The sequence below is a fragment of the Hypanus sabinus genome, chromosome 14 (genome assembly GCF_030144855.1).
Source record: "Hypanus sabinus isolate sHypSab1 chromosome 14, sHypSab1.hap1, whole genome shotgun sequence".
Taxonomy (NCBI): Eukaryota; Metazoa; Chordata; class Chondrichthyes; order Myliobatiformes; family Dasyatidae; genus Hypanus; species Hypanus sabinus.
Genome location: NC_082719.1, coordinates 35,757,426 through 35,777,955, shown reverse-complemented (window position 1 = coordinate 35,777,955; position 20,530 = coordinate 35,757,426). Strand labels below are relative to the sequence as shown.

General features: G+C 40.8%; 1 long non-coding RNA gene across 1 annotated transcript in view; it reads right to left on the bottom strand.

The window, feature by feature from the left end:
* Positions 1-19,207, bottom strand: part of LOC132404392 (uncharacterized) — a 48,141-nt gene extending 28,934 nt beyond the window's left edge. The window contains exons 1-2 of the long non-coding RNA XR_009515521.1: positions 19,105-19,207; positions 6,788-6,874 (exon numbers count right to left, since the gene is read on the bottom strand). This is a non-coding gene — a long non-coding RNA (uncharacterized LOC132404392). The remainder of the gene's footprint in view (positions 1-6,787; positions 6,875-19,104) is intronic.
* Positions 19,208-20,530: the final 1,323 nt, after the last annotated feature.

Here is a 20,530-nt window from a genome sequence, read left to right as displayed (position 1 = left end):
GCATGTATAGCTTTTATAATTCACTTGCACCATGTGGTTTGATTTAGCATCTATTGCTTTATCTGCCTTGGTTAACTTGAATTACTAACAACAATTTAGAGAAATAACAATAAATAGTGCAATAGAGATCATCTTTTGAGTTTAATAACAGAAGAATCTTTGGATTGAATTCTCATTTCCGTGGTCTGTGTAAGGTTTACAGTCATTTCAAGTCACACTCACAGCCTGGAGAACTAGAGGATGAAGCTCTTCTTTTTTTGGATTAGAGTTTTAAAGCCCATGTCCAGAATTTGGTGATTTCAAAGCTAAGCTGACACCTAACTGTGACTGTACTTGAACTGCTGGTTTTTTCCACTTTATCAAATTGTCAGTCTGTGATGTTCATCCACCCATCCTTTAATGCAACAAAATTTGTTGCTGCAAACAAGAGTTCATTAAAGTCATCAAATAAAATGTCAAGAATCACTTCACTTTAGCTTTGCTCATAATAAGCTTGTTATCATATTTTTCACAAACACTGTGAACTCTTGCTATCTTAAATATTTTTGCTGAAGAGATTGTGGAGTGATCTTTCTCGATCTTTCCAGAGAATTGAAAAATAGCAAATATCACTCCACATTTGGAGGCAAAAGGGAGGAAATAATGTGACAGGTATCCTGACTTCACTGGCTGGCAAAATGTTTTATAGGCATCCGTTAGCCTCAAAAAACCATAGATTTGCACCTTGGAAAGTTTCCAGGGCACAGGCATGAGCAGGGTTGCATGGAAGACTGGCAGTTGCCCATGATGCAAGTCTCCCCTCTCCACACCACCGATGTTGTCCAAGGGAAGGGCACTAGGCCGATACAGCTTGGCACCGGTGTCGTCGCAGAGCAATGTGTGGTTAAGTGCCTTACTCAAGAACACAGCACGCTGCCTTAGCTGAGGCCCAGACTAGTGAACTTCAGATCACTAGGCCACGTGTCAACACCAAGATGTTTAGAATCTGTTATTAAGAATGCAATTTACAGGTACTTGGAACACATGATAAAGTCGGCCAAAGTTAGCATGGAATTCTTAAAGGGGAAATGTTGCCTAACAAAACTGTTGGAATTAATTGAGGAAAGAGCAGACAGGAGAGACAAGGAGGAGTCAGTGGATGCTGCTTATATGAATTTTCATATAAGGCCTTTGACAGGGTGACACACGTGTGACTGCTGAACAAGATAAGAACAGATACTGTTACAGTAAAGAAACTAGCATGGACAGAAGATGGGCTTAGAGGCAGAAAGCTAAGAGAGAGAGAGTAAAGGGGGCCTATTGAATAGTGGTATTCTGCAGGGGTCAGTGTATGGACTTATATTTTTTAAGCTATATATTAATGATCTGGACAATGGAATTGATGGCCTTGAGACCAAGTTTGCAAACGATACAAAGATACAAAGATGGGTGGCGGGTAGTTAGTTCTGAGGAAGGGTGTCCGCCGAATGATAGAAAAGTGGCAGATGGAATACAGTGTAGGTATGTGTATGGGCAAGCACTTTGGTAGGAGGAATAAAGGCATAAACTATTTTCTAAAGAGAGAGCAAATACAGTAAAGAAGGCAAATGCAAAATTAGCATTCATTTCAAGAGGACTAAGATATAAAAGCAAGAATGCAATGCTAAGACTTTATAAGACAATGGTCTGATCATATTTAGAGTATTGTGAGCAGTTTTGGGTCCCATCTATAAGGAAGGATGTATTGGAATTGGAACGGGTCCAAAAGAGGTTTACGAGAATGATCCTGGGAATGAAAGAGTTAACATACGAGGAGGGTTTTACGGCTTGGGCCTGTACATGCTGGAGTTTAGAAGAATGAGGGTGGATTTTACTGATACCCATCAAATGTTGAGAGTATGTGAGATAGTCTCGGAACAGAGGACTCGGCCTCAGAATAGCAGGATGTCTCTTTAGAACAGAGACGAGGAGGAATTTCTTCCATTTGGATGAAGGTCCAGGAGCCTCAATTCCCATTCCATCAAGTTCAGGAGCAGTTCTTACCCTTTAACAATCAGGCTCCAACATACTAAACACGACCTATGGACTCACTTTCAGAGACTCCATGACTCATGCATTCAGTATTATTTATTCATTGTTATTATTCTTTGTTTGTTATCGCACAATTTGTCTTCTTTTGCACATTGGTTATCAGTCTTTGTGTGTAGCTTTTCATTGATTCTATTGTATTTCTTTGTTTCACTGTGAATGCCTGCGAGAAAATGAATCTCAGTGTACTATTTGTTGACATATACATACCTTGACAATATGTTTACATTGAATTTTGAAATTCTTTAGCTAGAGGGTGGTGAATCTGTAAAATTCGTTACCGTAGATGGCAATGAAGGCCAAGTCATTTGGTCTATTTAAAGAAAAGATTGATAGATTCTTCATTAATAAGGGCATTAAAGGTCACAGAGAGAAGGCAGGAAATATGGGATTCAGAGAAAAAAATAAACAATCAAATTGAGGAGCAGACTTGATGGAATGAGTAGTTTAATTTTTTCCTATTGTGGTTGGACAGTTTAAATTTTGATTTCTTAGAAATTGCAAGTTAGGTGGATGATAAATACTTTATGGAGTATTCTTATAGCGACAAATGAATGCCAATTGTTTGGGATCAGCAGGGATGAACAAGGGGATAATTTATATATTCATTTGTGCACTGTCCCATTGAAATTGAAATTTTATGAACACTAATATAAAATAAATCTATTTTACATGTTTAATAATAACAACAAAAATGTGAACTTCCCACATTGTAAATCAGCCTTGGTGAAGTAGCAACCAATGTAGCTATCAGAATTACATTACTTTCTAGCTGTACTCCGGTGCCATTTTGAACAGAAACGTGTAAAGCTTAATAAAAAAGTTCTTTTGACCTTTACTGTATCTCAGGTAAGGATAAGATCTGACACAATAATTGCTACCAACTACTAAATGAATAGTTGACACAGCCAAATATAAATAAAGGTAATTTTATTGGATGCACTGACTGCAGGATAACCCTCAGTACAAGCCAGTTTAACAGCTAAGTTGCAAATTAATCTAATATGGTCTGCTGAATGTTTTGCCCAACTCACAATACTGGGACCAGTTTCCTCACGTACCATTGTAAGTTTAGTTAAACAATGTACTGTGAATCAAACAGTGCTTCTATTTCCAACATATTGCATACCCTCATAGGGTTACTTACTGCAACTGAGGTCCCACTTTTTGACTTAAGCTATGTTTCAAGCCTTCAAGTAATTGCCTAGTCTTAAAGCTTTCTAAAAGCAAAAGAGCAACTGGGATACCAATGGGGAATACAAATTGTTTCCAGTAGAAATTATTGTCTAAGTTACTGAAGAGAGGAATGTCACTTCATTTACTTCACAGCTTAAACCAATATTACTGAAGTCAGGGCTTAAATTACTGGTGCCTTGGAAAGGAAAGGGTCAGACAAGCTTATTCAGGGTTTCAAATGAATGGGGCACAGGGAAAACAATTGTTTCCTCTTTCCTCTGTAGACTTAATTTGCCTCTTTCCTTAAATGTTATTCCTTTCCATTCAGTTCTCCTAGTGCACAACATAGAAATTCTTTTGCACAAGAAGAAAGTTCTTGGTATTTGGAAATCAGCTCAACCTAGTGAAGACTATAATGCTTATTTCTTAGAAATCTTCAGGAATTTTCAACATTGCTGCTATTTAGAAAAATAGTCTGATTTTTGGATTTGTTCTGAAAACAACAGTTCATATTTATGCATATAGCTTCTATTATTTCTATTTCACCAAACAACAAATAGCTTAAAAAGCGCCCACACCAAAACTAGATGATGCTGAAAATCTGAAGTAAAGCAGAAAATGCTGGAAACACAAGGGAAGTGACATCTGTGGGAAGAGGGAAGGAATTTCCATTTCACATCATCGCCCTTTCATCTGAAGTGGAGAGATGAGATTTTTAATTGCAGCAGGGGAGGAATGGGAGAGAAGAAAGGGAATTTCTGTGCTAGGGAGTAGACCAGCAGAATGCAGATGCCACAAATTTTGTTGGGGTCACCAAAGAGATGATGACACTGGCTTGTTCATCACTGTGGATCTGCCTTGAGGAGATATAAACACAAGGAACTGAATGAGGGCAGAGTAGAGGAAAATAATCAATGATGGAACAGTGTAGTACAAAACTGAAGCTGCAAATTTTGTCCTCACTGAGATGTGTGATCTTCTGTAAGATCAAACAGAGCCTAACGTAAGTGTCTAGATTGATCTGCCCTTGGAGGTCAGGGTCACGGTCACTCTCAGTTTCTTGTTCAGGATCATTGCAAGCAGCTGCTGCTGACTGTTGCCATGTCTTACGATCTGGTGCTCACTGCTACAATACAGAGGTCGACCTAGCTCCATCTTCTTTGCTTTCAACTGACAAAAGGGTCATGGGAATGTGTTTACACTACAGACTTCCCTACAATGCAGGCACCTAGAGAATAGACTGATAATAGTAATCCTTGTAGAGTAAGGGGCCAGTGGCTGTAAATGAAGAGCCAGGGGCAGGAGCCAGTATTTAGAGGCCAGGTTGGAATGCTCCACGGTTGAAGGTGAGCAATCCTGGAGGTTGGGTGGGCAGGGCCGAAAACGCCAGCAATGCCCTGTTTGGCGAATCCCAGGTCAGAGCATATGAGCAGGGGTCATGAGGGCTGGTGACACTCCAGGTCTCGGGGCTCGGAAGTTCAGTGCAAGACCGGAAGTCAAGGCTCCAAGGTGAAACTCATGATCAACAAGTCCTAGGGTGGAATCCCAAAGGTCAAAGTCCTGTGATCAGCAAGTCCTGGGATCAATTCCCAGAGGTCAGAAAAGTCTGAAGGGCAAAGCAAAAGGTCAAAGTCCAGAGGTCCACGAGTGTGAAGGTGAAAACCCGAAGGTTGAAGACAAAAGTCGGCGAGTCCAAAGTTGGAGACACTAAGATCAAAGTTTCTGGGTCGGCATGTCTGGAGGTAAGAGGCCCAATGTCTGCAAGTCCAAATCTGGGACTGGAGTTCAGAGGCCTATTATCTGCAAGTCTGAAAGTGCAGGGCCAAGGACTGGAGGCCTGGATGCCTGTGCTAGTGTTGAAGGCCTGCCTGTGTTTGTGTGAATGGGTGGGTGGGTGGGAGGGTTTGAATGGGACTTGTTTTGCTATTGTAATTTTCTTTTGTACTGAATTAAAATTAGAATTTATTTAAATCTTAAGTCCACCCCACGACATGAGGGAGTAAAAAACTTTGTGTTGTGAGTCCATTGCACAATGTACAGACACGTGAATTTAAAAGTCTAATGGCTTGTAGAAAGAAGCCTGTTGATCTTGGCTTTAATGTTGCAGTACTGTTTGCCAGATGGAAGCAGCTGAAATAGTTTATGGTTGGGGTGACTGGTGTCCCTGTTGATCTTCCAGGCCTTCTTTCTGCACCTGCTGCTAATAATCTCCTCAGTGGAGCGAAATTCACATCCACAGATGTACTGAGCTGCTTGTACCACTTTCCGCAGTGCCCAGTGATCAAGGTTGGTGCAGGTCCCATACCAGGCGGTGATAAAGCCAGTCAATATGCTCTCAATGGTGCCCCTGTAGAAGGTCTTGAGGATTTGGGGGCTCATGCCGAACTTCTTCAGTCGCCTGAGGTGGAAGAGATGCTGTTGTGCTTTTTTTGCCACAAAGCCGCTGTGTACAGTCCAGGTGAGATCTTCGGTGATGTGTATACTGAGGAACTTGAAACTACTCACCCTCTCAACTGCAGACACATTGATGTTGATCGGGCCAAGCCTGTCTCTATTCCTCTTATAAGCCACAATCAGCTCTTTTGTTTTTGGACATTGAGGTTATCTTGGCACCACTGTGTCAGGGTGTCAGCCTCTCCTCTGCAGGCTTTCTCATTACTGCTGGAAATAAGGCTGATCAAAGTCATGTCATCTGTGAATTTGATCAGCAGATTGGAGCTGTGTGTGCAGTACAGTCATGGCTGTAAAGCGAGTAGAGAAGTGGACTCAGGACACAACCCTTGGGGGCACCTGTGTTGAGGGTCAGAGGGCAGAGGTGAGTGAGCCCACCCTTACCACCTGTTGGCAATCTGATAGGAAGTCCAGGATCCGACTACAGAAGGTGGGGCACAGGTCGAGGTCTCTGAGCTTCCTGTCAAGTGTAGAGGACATTACGGTGTTGAATGCCAGTCAAGCTGTAGGGAGTCTGGTGTGGGTGGTAGCATGCCGCAGATGTGTTCTTTAACCAGCTTCTCAAAGCATTTGCTTCCTATAGAGGAGAATGTGACAGGACACCAATTATTCAGTCAGGATATCTTGGATTTCTTAAGTACAGGGACAATGAAGGACAAATTGAAAGAGGAGGGCACTACACACTGGGAGAGGGAGAGATTAAAAATGTTTGTAAACACACCATCCAGCTGTTCAGCATCAACCTTTAGGATGCACCCTGGGATGCCATCTGACCCCACTACATTGCAGCTGTTGACAAGTTGGGATGTTCTTCATACCTCAGTCTCAGAAATGGCCAGTTGCTATTGTTATTGTTGTTGCTGTTTGGGTTTTTCTGATGAACATTGTGGGCATGCTATATTGGCACCAGAATGAGTGATGACACTTGCAAGCTGCCCCTAGCACATATTTACCCGTATTGGTTGTTAATGCGAAGAATAGATTTCACTGTGAGGGCTTGCCAGGAATCTCCTGACTGCAATGCTTGGCTGTAATCCTGGAATAGTTCCATGCCCACCTTACACAAGTTGCCTTTCCATGCCTATATTCTCACCTGATTATCCATGATCTTGGTAGGTTTCTAATAAACTCTTCTCCCTCCTCCCCTCTGCAGCTCCAGTCATAGAATAACGGCTCTCTCCTGTAAATGGAAGATTGAGGCATTTCCCTGGATTCCATAGCATAGAATATGGATACTGAAAAATGTTAAAATGCCATCTCACATAAATTATTGTCCAAGCAATGGGGCTCCAAATTCCATCCCATTCATGTCCATTACTCAGAGTTTTTGATATCACATTTAATTACAAATTGTTTGTATCGTCAAAAAGGCAATTCTCGGTATTAATGATCAGCACCCTGAAATCAGTTAAGTTACTGCTAAATTTCTACTGGAAAGATTTGTTCATTTTAGAAATCAATTGGCTTTATGTAAAGTGTGTTGCAATGAATATTTTCTGCTGCTCTGTTTAGATTAAATTGGTGCAGGAGAAATTAGATTGGTTTGCATAGAAAGGCTTACAAATTGCCATATTTGTAACTGCTTATAAGAATTCTGATCCAAAAATCATCACAGTACAAAAGAGAAAGTAAATTTTGCCAAACTGATTGTATTTGTGTCATAAACTTCACAATGAAAGCATTTATCTCTATAAGCAGCATGAAATCATTTTCAAAGTGATCCCTGGAGGATTTGCAGAAGAGGCACAGCTTTGAAAATGAGGCTTGCAGAAGCTTGGTCAAATGATGGGAAGGTGACATTGAGAAAAATAGAAATACATGGCTAAAGAACTGACTAAGAAAGAAGGGTTTTAAGTACTTGGATCATTAGGGTCACTTCCGAGGTATGGAAATCTGTACAAGAAGGTTGTATTGCACCTGAACTGGAGGGGGACCAACACCAGTACTCAGGAGGGTTTAAACTAATTTTGCAGGGGTGAAAGTGGCATCATAGCAGGCCAGAAAATGCAGAGGATAAATAAATCAAGTCCAGTGGACAAAGCAGACAGAGGCCAATTAAGGAGCATTGGAGGGTTGATAGGATCAATGTTATTTACGTTAAGGCCAGGTGAGTGAGATGAGCTTGGAGCATGGCTCAGCGCCTGCAATTATGATGTTATTGCAATCACGGAAATATGGTTGAGGAAAGAGCATCACTGGTAGCTTAAGGTTGCAGAATATGATAGTTTCAGACATGATAGAGAAGGGGCAGTCCAATGAGGTCATGTAGTTAGAACCCAGGACTCAATTTGCTGAGGTTATACTACAGGTCTCCCAATAATCAGCAGACAGTAGAGAGACACAAGAGTAAGCTAATCACAGAAAACTAAGAACAATAAGTTATAGTAGAGAAGGATTTCATTTTCCCAATATTGACTGGGATTACTTCCGTGCTTAAATGGGCAGAATTTGGTGAATGGCTAAGAAAGATATTTTGAGGTAACATTTCGAATCCTGCTGGAAATGGGACAATTGGAAATGTGGTGGTAGTGTCAGTCGGGGAGCACCTTGGGACGGAGCAAATTTGAAGTTTAAAGGAATATGGTTGGTCCTCATATTAAGGTCAAGAATTGGGGAAATTGTGGAAGTCTGGTTTCAATAGTGTAAGAGAGAGCTTTGCAAAACTAGATTTGGAACAATTAACAAGTGAGTCTTTTAAAGGGAATACGTGAGGTTTCATGGCCAGCAGGTTCAGGTAAGGGTGAAGAGCAAATATGGCAGGACTGGGAAACCTTCGATGACAAAGATTATTCATCAGCTAAGGAAGGAAGCATGTGGCAGGTATAAACAACTGGAATCAAGGCAGCTTCTTGAGGAATATAATGTGTGTTGGAGAGTACATAATTCAGTTCAGTTCAGTTTGAATGCCACGACCCTTTTCAACACACACAAAATGCAGCAGGAAGTCAGCAGGTCAGACAGCATCAGTGGAAAAAAGTCCAGTCGACATTTCGGGCTGAAACCTTTTGGTAGGACCAGAGAAAAAATGCTGAGAAGTAGATTCAAAAAGGTGGGGGAGGGGAGAGAGAAATACCAGGTGATGAGCAAAATCTGAAGGATGAGGTTTAGAGCTGGGAAGTTGATGAGTGAGAGACAGAAGGCCATGGAAGGAAGAAAATCAGGGGGAGGAGCAGCAGAGGGAAGCAATGAGTAGGCAAGGAGATAAGTGAAAAAGGATGAGAAATGGAGACGAGGGGAACACTATTAGAGGTTTGAGAAATCCATGTTCATGCCATCAGGTTGGAGGCTACCCAAATGGAGTATAAAGTGTTGTTCCTCCATCCTAAGTGTGGCCTCATCACAACAGGGAAGAGGCCATCAATGGACATATTGGAATGGGAAAGAGAAGCAGAATTGGTGGCCACTGGCAGTTCCCGCTTGATCTGGCAGATGGAGTGTAGATGCTTAGTGAAGTGGTCTCCTAATCGACAGTGGGTCTCACCAATGTACAGGAGGCCACACCGGAAGCTCTGAATACAGTAAATGACCACAACAGACTCACAGGTGAAGTGCCACCTCACCTGGAAGTACTCTTTAGGGCCATGGATGGTAGTGAGGGAGGAGGTGTAGGGGCAGGTGTAGCACTTGTTCCGCTTGCAAGGATAAGTGCTAGGAGGGAGCTCAGTGGGGAGGGATGAATGTACAAAGGTGTCACGTAGGTAGTGGCCCCTTTGGAAAGCAGAAATTCAGTGGGGGGGGGGAGAAGATCTGCTTGGTGGTGGGATCCCATTGGAAGTTTCAGAGAATTATATGCTGGATACGGAGCCCAGTGGGGTTGAATCTACTCCCGAGCTTTCTTTCCTCCAGTCCTACTGAAGGGTTTTGTCCCGAAATTTCTCTTTACTTTTCTCCACAGAAGCTGCCTGGCCTGCTGAGTTCCTCCAGCACTCTGTGTGTGTTGCTTGGATTCCCAGCATCTGCAGATTTTCTCTTGCTTATGATTTGCTAACAAACCTTTTTTAAGGATTGTAGGGGCTAGTGAGGCCTGGTGGTGCCCAGCTCTCTCAAGGCAAGACCACAGCCAAAGCTGTCCAGCTTGGTGTCTCACCCTAGTCTCAAACACGTAGCCATTGTAGTTCTTCAGGGAATGCATCTACCCTGGCCGATGCCTTCACCAATGACGTCCTTCGCCCATTGACGCCATGTTAACACCACCCCCTCATGTCGTTTAGCCCACTAGCTGAAGTGGTGTGCCAGAGTGTGCCACTTGGAGGCAGACATGAGAGATTTAGGAGATGGATGAGGCCCAGTGATGCCCATTCACCCTACGAGGTAGAGTTCAGCTGCCAGACACCAAAGATATCGAGAGCCATCCAGACACCAAGATATCCAGAGCCCCTCCACCCCAGATCATGGTGAAAAAGGCCATTAAGTATTCTGGGTGAGCAAGATTAAGGAAAATCCCAAGGCATTCAATATTAGGATGAAGAAAGTATCCAGGGAAAGAAGGTGTTTCCTTAGGGACAAAAGGGGTAATCTATGTGTGGTGCCAAGAAGGTGCAGGGGAATCTAAATGAAAACTTCCCATCTATATTCACCAAAGAGAGGATGTGGAAGATACTGACTTGAGGGAGGGGTACATGAATAGCCTGGTGCAAATCAGTATTAAGGAGAAGGAGGTGCTAGATGATAAGTGATACATAAATCCCCAATGTTGGATGTGATCTATCCCAGGTTGCTATGGGAATGAAAGAAAGAAAATAACTGGGTCACTGATAGAAATTCTTGCAATTTTCCATTATACACAGTGAAGTGCCAGTAAACTGGGGGATGGATAAGACTAAACACAAAAGAATCTACACACGTTGCTGGAGGAACTCAGCAGGTCAGGCACCTTCTATGAAGAGGAATACATAGTCAATGTTTCAGGTCAAGAACCTTCATCAGGATCTCATTGCTAATGGGCTTAACTGATAGGAGGCAGAGTATTGTGATAGGAAGATATATTTCTGATTGAAACTCTTTAGCCAATGGTGTACCATAGGGATTTGTGCTGGGATACTTGTTGTTTCTGAAATATATCAATGATGTTGATGTAAATATACAGAATATGATTAGTAAGCTTATAATGGTGCATATATTTGGAATGTTGTAGATAGCTAGGAAGGTTGGCTAAGCAGGATATCCTGTAGATTAGATGGAATGTTAACAGATGGAATTGAATCCTAGTAAGTGCAATGTGATGCATTTTGGGAAGTCAAATAGAGATAGAACATAAACAGTAAATGGTGGGGTAATATGAAACATTAATGAACAGAGAGGTATTGGGGTTTAACTCCACAGTTTTCTGAAGATGGCAACACAGGTAGAAAGGGTGGTGAAAAAGACATAGTGAAAGCTTAGCTTCTTAGATCAGGGTATAGAATATGAACTTTGAGACTTAATGTTGAAACGTCAGTTAATACTGGTTAGACTGCACTTGGAAAGTTGTGTGAAGTTTCAATGACCCCATTAGAAAAGGGGATGTGATTATACCGACTACACTGGAATAAATTCACCAGGATATTGCCTGAACAGGAGATCTTTATTATGTGGAGAAACTGGATAAATTGAGTTGTCTTTCCCTTGAGTGAAGGAATCTGGGGAGTGATGGGGGAATATAAAATTATAAGAAGATAGATAATCAAATCTTTCTCCTGTGGTCAGGATACCAAAAATAAGAAGGCACAGGTTCAAGGTAATAGAAAGGAGTTTTAAAGTATATACCAAGGAGACGTTGATATCTGGATTTTGCTGCCAGAGGAGGTAGCAAAGTCAAATATAATCACTTCATTAATGAGACATTTAGACAGGCATTTAAACAGGCGGACAACAGGTAGGTACAGATTTAAAACAGGCAGCTGGGATTTGTGTAGATTAGCAAAAAAATTCAGGATGGACTTGTTGGCTATAGGGCACATTTCTGTGCTGCACAGCTCTCTAACTCTAACTGTATTGCAATTGATTTTTACTGAAGTTTTCCTGTTGTCTCATCTCATCCTCTATTAAAGATTTGCTGAAATCTTAGGAATAGTTTAAAATGGCAATTTGCACCCTTTTTGTTAGATAGTTCCATTGATCTCTCACCAGAATTATGGAGTTAGAGCAGGCATTTGCAGGCTGTGTCATTTGTCTTGTGGCAAAAGTGATACACGTATCTTCTATGTGATTGCTCTCCTCATACAAAGTAAGTCAAATGCTACTTTCATTTAACTGAAACCTCAGTCTGTGTTTAGAAAAGTACACTGACCTCCCAATTCAATTTACCAGCTCTTGGCATTTGAAAGTAGTGCACTGAAGCATTAGGCCTTAGTAACCAGCTGTGAATTGTTACACCTCCTGCTGGCCATTGCTTTAAGTGGTGCAGTGAAGGATACAAAAAATCAGGACAGAAATATCATGCTTCACTGAAAAAAAACACAACTCTCCAAGAATTTAGCAGCCTGTATGTGGTAAACTACATATACCTGTCTGGACATGCCCCTCTGCTGACTGCTCCTGTGGCTCCTCCCACAGACCCCTGTATAAAGGTGATTGGAGGCACTGCTCCTCCCTCAGTCTCCAGGATGTTGTGTGGTGGTCTCTTGCTGCTAATAAAAGCCTATCATTCGCCTCCCATCTCCGAGAGTTATTGATGGTGCATCACTGTAATTGGAAGGCGGGAATAGGAGGATATAAACTTTGGACACTAAGAACTTCTTTTAATTTTTTGTCTAAGAATGAGACTGTGAAGCTTTGCCATATTATATTCTGTTTTCGTGTAGGGAATGGATGATAATGCCTTCAACCAGATTCATTTTAATGTCTTTGCAGTAAAGAAAAAGATTCCTAGCCTGATACTGCTGCTCATACTTGCTGTTCACCTACAAGCTAAAGTATATATTTTAACTGTTGGTGGTGATAAATATACAAGTCTAGATTTCAAAAGAGTGATAGCCAACCATAGGAAAAACATAAGGAAAAGCAGCTGGCAGAGTCTTCTAATGACTAGGCAGGTAATAGAGCAAATAATATTTGTAACATTACACTTGTCGTGTAGTGAAGAATTATCAGGAACAACACAGTTCATCAAACTGAGTGTGGAAAGATCTTGGAATGACAATTTGATATAAAAACATGGAAATAAAGGACAGTATAAAGCCATGATTCCATGAAAATGAAAAGGAGGTGGCAGTATACTAAAAAAAATGGTGCTAAGCCTGGCTTTAGAGGTAAAACCCAAAAAAAAAATCAGATGCATGAAACCTGAAATAAAAGCAGAAACTTTGCAAAGAGGAACATTGTGAGTATTTCAGGTGAAAGATCCTTTGTCTGAACTGTAGTGATGAGAGTCAGTTGCTTGGAAAATGACACTGGGTAATTTTACTTGGTGTTCCATTGATAAAATGTGTACCAGAGGTACAGGGGAAGTTTTTAAGGGTGTAGGTATTATGGATATTGCTTATGAGTTAACATTGCCACAACCAATGATCTCACTTTATGGACTCTTTATCTCATTATCTCATGTTCTCATTATTTATTGTCATTTATTGTCTTCTGCACACTGGTTGATCTTTCATTGATCCCGTTATAGTTACCATTATATAGATTTGCTGAGTATGTCCACAGGAAAATGAATCTCGGGTTTATATATGGAGACATATAGGATATGTACCTAGATAATAAAATTTACTTTGAACTTTAAACTTTGAATATGGATAAAAATGATATCCAGATCTAAGAGTTTAGTATCTCAACAGTAAAGATGAAAATCTTTATCTATGCCCATAACTTCCATAAAGTGTCTGATGTACCATCAATAACTCTCTCTGAGACGTGAAGTTGAGATATCGGCTTTTATTGACTGGAAGAAAGACCAAGCAGTATTTGACCACCACACTACATCCTGGAGAATGAGGCCGGGCTCAGGCCTCAATCGCCTTTATACTGGGGTCTGTGGGAAGAGCCACAGGAGCAGTCAGCAGGGGGCGTGTCCAGACAGGTATATGTAGTTCACCACAGAGTCATTGCAACAAGGCTCTGTACAGTATCCTGCAGTCCACACCAGACAGAATCCTATTTCTGCATCTCTCTCTATACCTCACACTACATTCTGCATAGCACTCCAGGCAATACAACAAATCCCCATAAAAATCCACCACTCCTTACTTCACGTACTCAACAGAGCATCTGCACAACACCCACAGAGCATTGGCACACAAGCCTCACAACATCTGGATTAAACCCCATAAGACATCATTTACAGCACCCCACGACCATGCAAAGTCCTGCATTCTATACTGAACCAATAGCGAAACACTCCAAAGTTCTAATCCGCACTCCATAAACCAGCAATTTCCCAATCCATTCACAGCTCCTTGCAGAGAGCCGCTCACTCTAAGTACTGGCATCATCACTGCACATTATGCAGAATAACATGTGCAGGAACATCAATTTACTAGCATGCATGATGCTACGTATTAAGAATGTGCCCAACAATGTAACAAAAGTAAATGCTTGCTCTTAAGCAATTATTGGAGAGTTGAGGAAGGTACTTGGTCTTCTATTTTCTTTGTGTCCCTCATTATATCTGTGATTCTGTCATTGTAATTATATGTGTTATGTGAACCTCGTCACCTGCTCTTAAGTAGACAACTGACTTATTTATTCCTTCAAGTCAGTAATATCAGTAAAAGTAATACTTTTCATTACAGACAAAACGCCTATTCTCTACTATTGATTCTGCTGTTTCTATTGAATTCTGAAAGACAGGATCACCTAGTATTTGGATAGACAGATTCTGATTAGGAGTCAGCAAAGCTTTGTATTTGGAAAGTCGTGTTCAACAAGCTTTTTAGAGATTTTTGAAGAGGGAACCTAAAAGTTAGATGAAGGTAAGGCTGTGGATATTATCTATTTAGATGTTAGCAAGGTCCTTAACAAGGTGCACCTGGTAGGCTGGACTGGAAGGTTTGGTCTTGTGCAACCGAGGGAGACTTAATCAGGTGGATTCCAAATTGCTTCGGGCGTAATAATCGGAGTGTGGTGGAGGCTGATTTTTGGAATGGAGGATGGTGACTAGAACAGGGGGATCTTGATCAGTTAGAGAAGTGGCCCAGGACATAGCAAATGAGTACACATACAAACAAGCTGGATGAACTCACCAGGTCAGACAGCATCCGTTGAAATGAGCAGTCAATGGATGCTGCCCGACCTGCTGAATTCATCCAACTTGTTTGTATGTGTTGATTTGACTGTAGCATCTGCAGTATACTTTGTGTTTACATGGCAAATGAGTTCTGGTTACTGTCTCTCTGCTTGTCTTCTCCTCACCTGACCTCTGGTTCCGCTCCTTCCCTTTTTTCCATGGCCAATTATTCGGCCTATTAGATTCCTTCTTCTTCAGCCTTTAGTTTCTTCCACCTACCATCTCTCAGCTTCTTCTGTCCCCCTCATCTGGTCTCACCAATCAGCTGCTATCTTGTACTCCCTCCCCTCCCCACACCATCTTATTCTGGCTTCTCTGTCCCTTGCTTTCCCGTCCTGATGATGGGTCTCAGGCTGAAACATTAGCTGTATATTCCCCTCCATAAATGGTGCCTGACTGGCTGAGTTCCGCCAGCATTTTGTGTGTGTTTTGAAGATGTCCATCATATGTAGAAACTCTTGTGTTTCTGGGGTGCAAGTACACTCTTGCCATACCTCTATGTGTTTTTGAATTTGACAATTCAAAAATAACCACTGCTCAGGAAAAGCACTCTTGCACTTGAGAACAAAAGAGCAAGAGTAACCAGATAACCTGATTCTTGCTGACTTGCATCCAGATAATGTTCCTCCAAACTAACCTCCAAATTCGCAAAAGGCTCTTTTGAGGACCTTTTGAGAGAGAATCATCTGGAATGCTGCTTTTCCCTTCATACCCAAGTTCCATAGTAGAGTTAATATTATTAACCCCTGAACTCCTAAACTCTTGAACTGAAGGGAACCAGGGTGAGAGCATTTGATGTTGAAAGGAGCAAGAATAACAGTGATTGTTAAAGCAGCAGGCATATGGCACAAAGGCCTCAGTCATTTAGAGTGAAAATATCCAGCTCAAAGTCCTTTTTATCCAGCTTCTTTTTCTATTTTGATAGTACGCCATTACACCAACCCCAACATAAAATTACTTGTGTTTTGTGTTCTGTTAACAATATTTAGTTTAGGCTAGGAAGGATGAGATTTAAATGAGAATGTGATGTACATGCATAGAACTACCTCTAATGAGAGGGCACATGTCAGCAAAAGGAATCTGCAGGTTCTATATTTATCTCCAATAAGCAAACAGTAGGGGTCTCAAAACAACAAGAACCATTCCATCAATACTGTTCTGCATCATGTTGAAACAGAACATAATAAAGGGGTAGAGCTGCTGTGAAGAGTATTAAACTACTATCATATTACTAAATTTTAATTAGATTTGCCACCCAGTGGTTTTGTCACTCAGTAAAGAAATAGTAAATCTTGATTGGGATGACAGCACAGTCATAAATTTCAGATGGTTTAATTATTTAAGCAAGAAATAACTTGATTACTAAAGTAATACCTTTGCTGCTTTGTTATTTGAGAAGCAAGATCAAGAAGCAATTGTGTAGGTAGACTACCCAGTGAAGACCTATTCTGGAGCAATTGATAGCAAGATATTGATCATTTAGCAGCCTGATGGCTCATACCCCATGATATCCAATGATCGAATAGTATTTGAGACATTAAAGACTGCAAATACATGAATTTGGAGCAAATAACAACAAATTGCTGGAGGAACTCAGCAGATCAAACAGCATCTGCTAGGGGACCCAATTGTCAATGTTTTCAGTTGAGATCCTCGATCGTAAGTGTTATCATGTTACAATGTCAGGATAGTTTAGACAAAATCCTGCAAAACTTAAAATACATCAAGAATGAAATTAACCAATAAAAACCTTATTAAAGGATAAAAAGGTTATTTTTGTAATTCTATGACTTTGAAAGGTCATGATATTATTTCTCTGTCAACTGGCCTGTTGCATAGTTACAGTATTTATATTTTTCATTGCAGATTTCCAAAACCCGCATCATTTTTACTTTTTTTAATTAATAAGTATGCTTGCCTAAAGGGAATTTGTCAGCATTAAGTTCAAATGAAAAGTTTAATTTACCTCTCCTGTTTATGAATATATATTTTAGCCTAGGATATATCAGCATATGAAATTACTTCAACAAAGGCAATAACCAATTTAATTTGCATCATTTAATGTGACTCAGTATGATAAATGCTAATTAGCATTTTCATAAATTCATGAAGTTAGCTTGATTTAGTCAGCAAGTTCTGCTGACTTTTCTGCCCTATAAACATTTGAAATGGCAATAAAAGCTTTTCCAAATAATTTTTTTTAAATGAAAGAACTAACTGGCATTGATACATAACTACATATGGGTTCAGAAAGAACCAAAGAAATTGAATTATAGCTGAAGTGTGGGCACATTGGTAATGTGAGAAAATCGAACAGCCAAGGTACAAGTAGAAAGATCCCATGAACTGAGAAGATAAGTAAACAGATAATATGTTTTAGTGATATTGAACTTCTGAATTTAAAGGATAGTGATGGTGTCATTTGACATTCTTCTGACAAAGGGATTCACATAATGCTATTTGGAAGCAAGTTCCAGGCTTTGGATTCAATTATCATAAAGGAAAAGGAAGTATATTTCCAGGTCAGGATGGAATGCAAATTCAACAGAACTTGCAAGTGTAGTGAGGAACAGCAGTACCTTTTGTAGGTGGTGCAGCTAGCAGCCACGAGTTACCAGAGCTGCAGTGAATGAATGTTAGAGTGATGGATGGTCTAGCAAGCAAGTGAACTGCTTTACCTGGATAGTCTTAAGATGGAGCTGCTCTAATCCAGGCAAGTGGGAAGTATTTCATTATGCTAATGACTTCTTCCTTAGAGATGATGAATAAATCTTGGGATACCAGGATTCACTCATTGAAGGAAACCGAGACTCCGCACTACCATCGTAGCCTAATGGTGAATCTCATGATGTCGACAGTGGGGAGAGCAATGAAAATGCCATTTACTATCTAAAGAACATGAGCATTGCCTGGCACCTTAGTAGCGTGAATGCTGGCTCTCATTCATCAGCTCACAAGTGAATGTTGTCTCGGTCATGCTGTATGGACCCCTTCAGTAGCTGAAGAACTGAAAGCGGAATTCCACATTGTGTGAAGATCAGTGTGCAACTCTGACAGGGAGCTGCAAGGAAGAGATTCAGAGAAGTTGCTGTCCTAAGAACACCACTAGCTTGAGCTGGGAAGATTGACTTCTACATTATTTTCCTTGTGTGAATTTGTGACTCCAATGACTAAAGTGTTTCCCTCTGCTGTCTATTGACTTTAGCTTAACCAGCTTGATTAGATTCCACACTCAGTCAAATGCAGGCTTGACATCAAGGACAGTGGCTATCAGCTCACCTCTGTAATTCTGCACTTCGATCCAAATTTAGTCCAAATTTCCCGTGAGGTCTGGAGGGAAGTGATTCTGGCAATATCCAAACCAGTTATCTATCTGTAGGCTTTGGCTGAATACGTTGTGCTTGATAGCAATCTCAATTACTCCATCCATCACTTTGCCTGTGATTGAGAGTGGATTGATTGGGCAAAAATTGGCCACGTTGTTCTGAAACTGATTTTTGTAAATAAGATAACTGAGCAGTATTCCACGTGATCTTATTGGTACCAGTGATGTAACTGCATTGAAATAAATATTGACCCGACTACAAGAATTACATTCCATCTAAACATGGCATCTTCAACAGGGTAGCACTCCCCCAAAACATGACTTCATTATGTCTACAAGCTACCAAAGTGGGATTTGACCTTGTTACCTTCTGATTCAGAAGCAATTGTGGATTTTGTTGAGCATAACCTTGAGACTATACTAAAAACAAGTTTTACCAGGATTATTCTAGGTCAAAATTACGATGTTGAACTGTTCACTCAAGTGTAAAAGGAAACATAGACATGCATTTAAATAGCACATTACACAACCTCAGGACATCACAGGGCACATTTCAGCTAATGAAGCACTTTGGAAGTGCAATCATTTGCATAACATGGGAAAGCAGAAGCTAAGAGTCTGAAATGCCTTTGCTGTTGCATCAGTCTCCTGACATAGCCCTCCTGTAAAACCAATAGAGTCATTAGCAAAACAGCAGATATGCAATTTGTTTGCCAAGTCCCCACTATTTCTTGATTTCTTTTCCTTTGACTGCTGCAAGGAAAGGATTGAGCCAGAGAAAAGGGACTTCCTGAATGAAGAAATGTCAGATTTCCTGCTTTGATTTTCAAACTAGCACAATAATTATCTAGTCAAGAGATGTACCAATTAACTTTCCTACCATCCCACAAAATAGCAAGCAAAGCAGGTCCGGCATCTCATCTTCATTGGAACGCTCAGGGTGAATCAATCCTGTGACTTCAACAGGGCAACTGTACGAAATGGAGTGTCAGACACTGAGGTACTCAGCTGCATATTAAGCCTTTCAATATTAACCACTCTTAACTGCAGGGCAGCTTTGCAATCGAAAACAAGTAGGACAGGCTCTAAGGATCTAGTTTATGCCGTGCACACTTTATATACAGGGTAGTTCTCATAACCAGCTGATCAGATTTTGATTGTCACCTTTTCACACAATTTCAACCATAGTGTCCAGAGGTTGCAATAAGCAGAAAGATCTCCTGCTGTCTCCAGCCAGACATACAGGGTACCCTTCCTCTCAGAATTCCAAACAAAGCAAGTGATTGCCTCATGTAAGCTACTATTGCATATATTGTTTTAGGAGCTCTTCACATGGAAAGCCCCAGAGAAAACATTGTGTCACCTAGACATCCCTGATCTCTACCCTGCCAGACATACTCTCTTTTATTTCCACCCCTCCATCTCTTAAACAACTTAAAGTCTACTAGCTTTTTCATATTTCTGATTTCAGATGATGGGTCACTGATCTATTGTGTTAGTTGTTCCCTTTTTAAATGTGCTACCCGATTTGAATAGTATTTCCAACATCTACTGTTTTTATTCAGATCTCCAGCATCTGCAGGTATGTTGCTTTCCATTTACAATTGAATTCCATTATTACTGGAACTCCAATTATCATTGAAAGTTGTTCAGAGAAAATTCACTATGATATTTCTGGGTATGAAGTGATTGCCTATGAGGAAAGAAAGCTGTGGAAGCTGAAGGGGCTCTTTCCACATTACATTACCACAATCTGCATAACTAGGTAGGAATGAATTGCAGAGGGTGGAATTGCAGTTGCAATCCACATAGAAAAAGTTGAAGATGAAGGCATTTGTTAAGGAAGCAGATATATTTGAGCACCAAAATAGCATTCCCATAATTGTACATCTTTGGAATATGGGAGGAAGCTGGAGCACCCAATGGAAAACCCCACGGTCACAGGGAGGACATACAAATTCCTTATAGACGTCAACGGGAATCAAACCCTAATTGGTGATCACCAGCGCTGTGAAGCAATTGCACTAACTGCTTCGCAAGGAGCCCAAAGTCAAAACCCTTTGGGATTCTTTTTCCTCTCATCTCAGTCTTAAATGAGTTTTTCCTAACTATGGGAAGGTGCCTCTGGTCCTAGATTATCCCACTAGAGGAAACATCTTACCTGCATTCACTCTAATAAGTCCCTGAAAATCTTAAATGTTTTAGGAAAGATGTTGCTCATGTTTCTTAACTCCAGTAAGCACAGAAACTAATTCCTTAACCTTTCCTCACACTTCACACTCAGGAACATCAGTGAATCTTCTCTG